Here is an 8521-nt window from a genome sequence, read left to right as displayed (position 1 = left end):
CGACAGCAAACACGGGGTAAAGATCAGTTCAGGACGGGAGCCACTTCGCGCTGCCATACCGCCAAGCAGCCAAACCTCAAGCCAAACCTCACCGAAGGCCTTCGGAACGCTCGGAACCGTTCGGATCCTCGAGCCCGCATATAACCGTAGCGTCGCGGCGTACATTCGGGACCTTTCTACGCTCGCCGCTCGTGGGTGCCTGATTCCACTACGCCTTTCTAGTATGCGCCGCCTTTTCCACCGTTTGGTGGCGGGTATGTCGGCAAATCATTTCTTGTGTCCATACTTTATAAACTGCATCTCTTTCTGTTCTGATCTAAAACACACAAAAAAAGAAAAAAACTACTTACATAAATAACTGAAACGGTTCGCGCCACTTATATTTTGTATTTCGACTAAAAAGAAGCTTTTAGCTGCTCTGACCACTAGTAAGCCCAGGACCACTGATCTCTATTGTAGTAGGCTGGATCGCGAATCGCGGCCTCGGCAGCTGGGGCCGAGTGTCGCCACCGGCGGCCATTGATTGACACCAGCCAATGCATAGGACTCCATGGGAAGAACGAGAAAAAGGGCCGTTTTCCCCTGTTTCTAAGCTGTTCTTGGCACTGAAACGTTTTGGATGCTTTTCGATAAGCCCGTCAAATAGCTTGCTTACAAACATTAAAACTGACAGCCCTCTCAATTCTTATCAATAAATATTTTGTGGTCGAGAGTGACGCCCCAGTAGTGCAACTCAATGATGTGAGTTACCTAGAGTTACCGCGGAGTCGGTGGCGGTTTCGTTGAGTTGGGTTTAGCAGACGACAAGCTCCAAGGCTTTGCAACGCGGAATTCGCTCACTCCCGGAAAGCCTCTGTCGAGATGGAACTTCTTTGTCATTCATCAACTTCTGGGCTTCCCTGAGGACGGTCTTATTGACGGCAAGTTCCTTTGTTTACTCTACTACGAGAGCAAGCTTGCCTGCTCAGCCGTAGGTGCTCCGGTACGTTTGATATTTTTGTTTGGCGACCGGAAGTTTGACAAATACCGATTCGATCTCCAAACACCCGACATTAGGATCGCAGTGCACAATAAAATACTCGCCTCCGAGCACAGCGTACATGCTTCAATATGCTTACTTTTGTGCGTTTCTCCCATAGACTTGCGTGTATTGCCTAGTGTCAAGCAATGGCCGCCGGTGGCGACACCGACGGGCTCCCGATCCGCGATCCAGCCTACTAAAACAGAGATCAGTGCCCAGGACCAAAGACCTCACATTTCGCGCCCTTTCAGCACCGCGGGTCGCTCCCGTAGGTAGAGGAGGTTTCCGCGTCGTCCTGTTAAAATATGACGCACTGATATTTAGCTACTCTCTCCGTACCCGCTGGCTTGCCCGAATCCCAAGAAATGTGGAAACTGCAAAAACAATAGACGCTTAAATATGATTGCAGGGCAACTTTGAGGCATCTAGCATTGAGCTCTACCCCCTATTCTTCCAATCAAGGCAAACTCGGCATCGTTCTGACGCCACTGCAACCCCAGCGCAAGAAGCAGACGACTTGCTCTCCGCATTAAGACGTATGGCGATGTCCGTCCAAAGACGATCTCCAAGCAGGGTGTTCTGCGTTTTAAGCTAAGACTTCTTATATTGATATCTTTGGTATTTCATGAAGTATTTCTAAAAGACCATGCGCAGTTTGGAATAACCAAGATCTGTAGATTAAAAATTAATGGGGGAGGTTTTATCTTTGCTGGGAAAGAGATCAGACGGGAGACGTGTGAAGGTACTAAGGATTGCAGCGGACCTGCTACGGGCATACCGTGCCGTTCTCCACGAGGTTCGTGGAATCCGATACCGCGACTTCTGCACCGGCCCAACCTCCGCAAGATTTCACGCGATTTTTGAGTCTGCTCTCCACTGTCCTTGTTAAACCGCCATCACGGCACAGCATACTAACATATTGTTGCCGTCGCCAGTCGTCTAATTTGTCGCTGTTTTGCGGCGGAATCGTGCGACATCGCCGCGCTGAGGAGGCAAGGAAACAAAGGCTATCTTTGTCCGGCTGATTTGGCGCGTTTTGAAATTGGAGCGACCTAAAAGGACGCTAGTGCTTTGCTGCCCCAGATGGGCTCATATTGACAATGTGGACAGTGTGTTCTTCGTGCATATAGAAAAAGCATTGCCCTTGAAGGTCCACATGTACCTATACTACGTTCATTAGATCTATCTGGTCAGTTTCGACATATTCCTGTTTGAGCTTGTAAATCACTGTTTTGTCTAATTGGTTCGTATGTCTGTTGGTAGTAACTTTTTTTAATTTCAGGACACAATCAGACTTTCAGTTCGGAATTATTTAAAAAAAGAATGCAGACCACAGGTCTAAATGAGGGAAGCTGCTGATTTGAAACAGAAATATGGCTTCGATGGACGTGGTCGGAAGATATTGACGGAGGCGGGCATGGCTGCGGGGACTGATGAGGCACGGCACCACGTGTGTAGAGTACTGTATTATCAGATCTAAAACGCGTGTGATATTTGTATAAGTTTCTTCTTTGGTTTTTTTTTTTTTTTGAGCCGTACCTTACGGGGAGGAGAATTTAATTTCGATGCGCTTATGATGTAAATGATGTACGTAGACTAAATCCGTGAACAACCACCAAAATAAACATATTTTTTATTCCAGTAAACAGTGCATACGATTAAGGTGTAAGCAATAGAAGTAGGTTAGCGTTAGTACAATTTGTCAAGCACATAGGCAGTTTAATGCAAAACTTCTCGTACCGCTACCTGTCTTGTATATGTGGACACCTGCTGATATATATAGGCACATAAAGCACACACCAAAAAAAAACTTCTTTTTTCTGTATAACATAACTAAAGTGCTAATTTACACGTAGAAATTTCGCATACACCTAAAATATTACCCCAAGCCTCGCGGGAGGCGCCTGCAAATTAGGCGCTTGGTGAGTAGCGTCACCACGGATTCCCAGGCACGGGGACCACCATACCCGCACGCAGGGGGCACCTACTTTATAGCAGGTGGTTGGTGAGTGGCGTCACTACGAACCCCGAGCCATGTGGGTTCGCCCACGCACGCCTGGCTGTGCGTGACTTAACCTGTGTCCGGGATACATTGGACTCTGGTGGTTGATCTGAGCCCGGGGTATGTTTGGACCCTTCGGGCCCCTCCGGGTAAGGCAATACACCGCTTCGACCCCTGCGTCTCGTAGACGGGTGTCCTGGCTTGGCCCAACCAGGATGATTAAGTCAGTCGCCTCTTTTACCCTCCTCCTTCCTTCTTTCATTTTTCCACCTAGCTCTTTCTCTTTTCTTCTACACTCTCTTCCTTCCTTTTTCTCTTAGGCGGCAAGGGCCAACCTTGAGTGGAAACAGGACCTGTCCCTGCTTGGGCAGGTCCTGTTTCCACTGCTGCCCAAGCAACCAGCGCTTGGGCAGCACTGGTAAAGTAATTGTGTCAGCCAAGCCTTTCTTGCTATGGTACATTATTTACCTTCTTGTTGGGCTCTGTGGTGGGCGGTGCACCCGGCCACTAAAGTTTCTTTTCGCCTGTATGGTTTCCATAACTAAACTACCTGATCGGGTCCTGAAAAGGACCCGCACCGAAGCACCCCTATTGGAAAAACGTACGAGAAACAAACCTGCTGCTTGTACAGTTCTGGTATGACACCACCATAATTTCTTGATATTACGCATTAAGCTAGTTTGGTTTGGCGTTCTGCATAACTGGAGATGGCGGCACCGCTATGGCTCCGGGTCTGTCTATACTGGCAGCCAGTTTGCTTACCGATATGATTCGGTGTGGCTGGTATGATTTTGCGTCCGATGACGTAGGCGACCACCATCTTTCCACCAAACGCTTATACCATAGGGCCAACGGTTTAACCAAATCATACATGCAGAAAGACGTCCGCCGTCTTCCAACTAAAACGTCCATCGTTCACCGCCGGTATCGTTACATACACCATACATGTCGAAAAAGAACATAAGCCGCGTTATATGAATGCGACTTGGTCGGGTTTAATCCAGTTGCCGCATTCAATATGCGGTCATGTAAACGGCATAATGCGCATAGCATTTTGGAATGGGGAGGATTATCGCAAGGCGCTCGCGGCGGGAGCGTGTGAACAGCTGAGAACATGGCGGCGGCCAACCTCCTCGGCGGCGCGGAGAGCGGTCCCGCAAATTTTTTCCCGAGAACAAAACACAAGCTTTTATTGCGATTATAAGAAAGCGGAATATAGCGGAGCTGCTCGGTGAGGGCGGCCCCGTCCAAGCCTTTGCGAAGTACGACTTGCGCGTCCGAAGGGGTCAAAAAGGCTTCAGTGCAAGCACGAATGACACCGAGAGCTCCGAGCACTGTAGAGCACTGCATGGTAGCGCAGAACGAGCAGCTCCAACCTCGGTGCCGTTCCTGGCTGCGCAAGAACCTCTCGGACTCGGCGTCCGGTTGGTCCGGTCGCGATCGGCGAGGTCTGGCGCGGCGAAACACGGAGGCTTCCTCAAAGCGTGCACACACACGTCGCCTCTCGTTCAGAGTGAGCTGGCGGCCCGGCCTGGAGTCCTAAACGCCTTGGTTTTGATGCTTCTTCCGTCTCCCAACTTCTTCCACAGCACCGAAGACAGCGGGCACGATCTTTAGGTTCACTGAATGCGTCGAAAGGCCTCCACGTGCGATGCACGTCAAAACGTGGTGCGGCTGGTGCCGGAACGGAACTGACGCAACTGCATAACTTCGATCTTTGAGTCAACGTGCACGGCAACAAACCGATCGTGACACCAAGCCGCGGATACCGCATCGCCGGTCGACAGCGGCAAACGGCCCGTTGCTCGTATCGTGGGCCGTGACTTGTACTCGGACAACTCGGCGTCTTTTCGGGCCCCTCGCGTCGTCGCAACCAGCCGCAAAGCCACCAGCCCGAAACCGTAGCGACCGTAGCCGGCATTGGAGAAAAGCGAAACCGAAACGTAAAGCTTTCGCCCAGTGGCTTCCGCTGCCGCGGCTTTTCTAACTTTGCGGCTTCGACTTCCGGTCGTCGCGGAGATGGCGAACAATGGCGAAGGTAGAGCGGTGTGGTTCGTTGGCTCGTTTACGGTTACGGGACAGATGTTTTGCGGTCCGTTTCTACTGCGTCTCTGGTTCTAAACTCGACGGCGCCTCTCATAGTTCAACCAGGTGTGGTCGGCATGGGTCAGCGCGGTCGGCTCGCCTCGTCCGATCGCCGGACCGCCGGCGACTTCCGAGTTCTTTAGGCCTGGGATCCGAAGGCGTCTGTCCCCGTGAAACGGTAAGCGAATCTCGTCCCGTTTTCGTTCTACTTTTAAATTACGTTTGGTGCGCTACAGTCTAAGCATGCGTGCCAAGTGTTCGTGACAATTTTGAACTGGAATAATTGTGCTTCATTGCGGTTCGTCATTTACCGAAAATGTAAATTGAGCAATTAACGAGGAGCCATGCTTGAAAACGATGTATTTACGACGTTAACTTCGACCTCGGCGGCTAAAAAAAAAAAAAAAAGTCAAGACTGGTTACGGTTTGATGTGAGACTGGTCCCAATGCAATGGTAAGCACTTAGAGCGCCTTTCTGAACGGCGTGTAAGCAGTATAGCGATCAGCGAGACGGGCGACGGCGAGAAGCTACCAGTGCCGGCGCCGAGCGACGAAGATTTCTCACTCTCGCTGCTTGCGCCGCTCGGTTCTTGGGCTTCTAGAAAACGTCGCTCATCGCCTTGGTCGCTCGCACCAATCGCTTTTATAATGTGTGTCTCGTGGCGCGGCTGACTACCGTGTTTATTCAAATATAAGTCGAGCTTTTTTTTTTTTTTGGATATTGTGATTAAAGAATTTCAACCTACTTTCGCGACTAAATTTTGCGACCCTACGGGAGGCATGGAGCTATCGAGTCGCCGAGCCGGCGTTGCCGTTGAGCCGCGCCGCTTCTTGTTTCAAAAAGCTTTTGGTGCACGAAAACAATTGAAATGGCCCGCGCGCGCGGTGGCCGGTGCCGCTATCTCGCGCATCTCGGGCGTCGGGTTTCGCCATCACGCCTCTAGCCACTAGCGTTCCCCTTGCTGGGCAACGGGGAAGGAGAGGAACGCGGTGCGCCATGCATTTCTCCCTCCATCCTCGCAAACGCGCACAAAAAAAAAAACGGAGGTTAATTTTTTTTGGTTGCTTGAAGCGGCTCGGCCAACGCTCGGCTCGCGTGTTGCTCATGGCGACACGGCGGCTTTGCTTGCGTCTTTGTAGTTCGTCTTTCGTCGCTTTGCACGTTCTTTCGTTTCTTCTTGTCATTTTACAACGGTGTCGGTAAAGTATTGTTGCGAATTTGCGAGGATGTCTACCAAGCTGACGAAGCTTCGAACGAACGACAATGACATGATGACATCTCCAGAAGTTCCGACGGTAATAAAGTTTTTGGCATCGCCCCGTGCTTTAGCTGAGAGTGATGTAAATAAAGGTTTGTTTCTTTTGCCCAAAATTTCAACTGTTCGTAATAATAAAAAAACAAAGGTCGACCTATATTTGAATTCTTTTTTTTTATTCTCGGTGGGTCCAACAAATAGGGTTCGACCTATTTTCGAGCAAATACGGTAACTTTAATTTTTATTTTGGGTTACGTCGGACGTAACTCGAATGCTTGACAGTTATGTTGGGCGTAACTTTAATTTTTATTTCGGGTTCCGTCAAACGTAACGTTAGACACTGCGTTACACTTAAGCAAGATAGGGGCAGCTGGTTCATCATATAAACCAACCATTTGTGTTTAATTAAAGCGCATCACTGGCCTAAAAAAATTACTGCCATCCTATAAGAATGTAGCGCTTCAGATAAATTTGTTAATTTTTACTTTTAGTCCCTGCCCCACCAGATACAACATCTGACCTAAAGCAGTGTTCCGGATCTCTTTCCAAGACCTCAGGCGGGTCGTCATTCAATCCAGGAGTCGGCGGCGTCTCATGGGCATGTTGCTGGTGCTTCTTACTGGACGGTGCTACCGAGGGAAAAGTGGTCGTGCTTGAGAAAGGCAAGTATGGCCGCCGTAAGTATAGCTATTGTTTTTACCTTTGCTCGAATACACCTTTAAGAAATGCACAGTTCGCATGTGTGCATCTCTCAATGCTTCTACAGTCGGCTGTTATTATTTGGAGTGCTCCAACTCTGTCAGCGCTAGTTTCTCTAGATCATGCAAAAGGAATGCAACACTAAACCACATATGCTCTCGCAACAAACAGTGCTGTGCTGAAGCACTGTGGAATCTACTCTAGCTTTATAATGCAGCACAAAATAGTTGACTCCAAGTATAGCTACTTTTGTGACTCCGTTTTACCAAAAGCTCTGCCGAAACAAACTTGCCACGTTATAGGTAGTGCAAAAGAACCTCGCGTGTCTAACCTGGAGAAGGGCATTTTTTTCATAGGTCAATTTTTTCTTAAACCAATACCTTCAGCCTCCTTGAAATGTTAACATCATGTGACACTCAGAAGAACAGTAAACCCCTTAATGTTGGTGAACCTTTAATTTTCGCGGCCTTTAATTTTGCGGAATTCAGTGGCTGCGATTATGTCCTCTGTGACCGATTCGAGAAGAGATAAGGGCCACCAAGCTAAGGGGGTTTTACTGTACATCGGAGAGAGGAAGTCACTTTTGTTTGTATGCAAGAGTAAAACCAACAACAACAATCATGGTGTCGACACTTTGCGAGCCTATCTGTGTCTATTGAATGATATCAATTTTGTTTTGGTTCGTTAAACATTGTTGCCTGTACACTGTGGGATGTCGTCTTCAACACGAGCAGAGGTTTTCCTCTGAAGCAGGCAGCATGGACGCGTGCCGCAGCACAACATAGTTCATTTGCAGGTGGTACCACAGTTTGAAGGACGGTTCGCACAATATGGGGGAATCGCAATTCAGTGTTCTTCCTCGGGCGTAGACAAGAGTTGCTCATTCTAAATCATTTTGTCTACAAATCGGGAACTTGCGACGAATGTACCCGCATGGTTGGAAGGGCGAGACAAGCCTTGTGAGCGCTTCGTTCTCTAGCCTCTCAGTCCTGAACCCACTCACGCACCACATGTGTAGATGTTCCGATAGGTGGGAGCACTTATTTGGAAAATGGTGAATGGCAACTGTTGTTATCTTAAAAATGGACTGCATATTTGCAATACTTTTCCTCACTTAAAAATATGTCTTACTAAAATATGTAGTATAGCCGATGGCAAAAAGAGAATGGCTGGGCGTCCTCCAGCATGTGCTTGTGCTTTTCACCCCGCTTTGGACAGATGTGCTCGCTCCAGGCTCATCAGGCGCTGAAACTTCATCGAGGTAGCAGACGGGCTGGAGGTGGAACAACGGAGACTTCTCCCTTCCTTTCTGATGGTGTCAGTGAGCGTGTACTTCTATACTCTAACTTAGCTTAACCTGCACAGAGCTGAGTAGAATAGGCTTGGCAAGTGCCCTTATTGCATATGCATTTGTACAGCTGAGGCACTTTCTAAATCAAGAACATTGTGTACCTTACC

This window comes from Ixodes scapularis, unplaced genomic scaffold, assembly GCF_016920785.2.
Source record: "Ixodes scapularis isolate PalLabHiFi unplaced genomic scaffold, ASM1692078v2 PGA_scaffold13__105_contigs__length_92229423, whole genome shotgun sequence".
Lineage (NCBI taxonomy): Eukaryota > Metazoa > Arthropoda > Arachnida > Ixodida > Ixodidae > Ixodes > Ixodes scapularis.
This window is presented reverse-complemented; position numbering follows the sequence as displayed.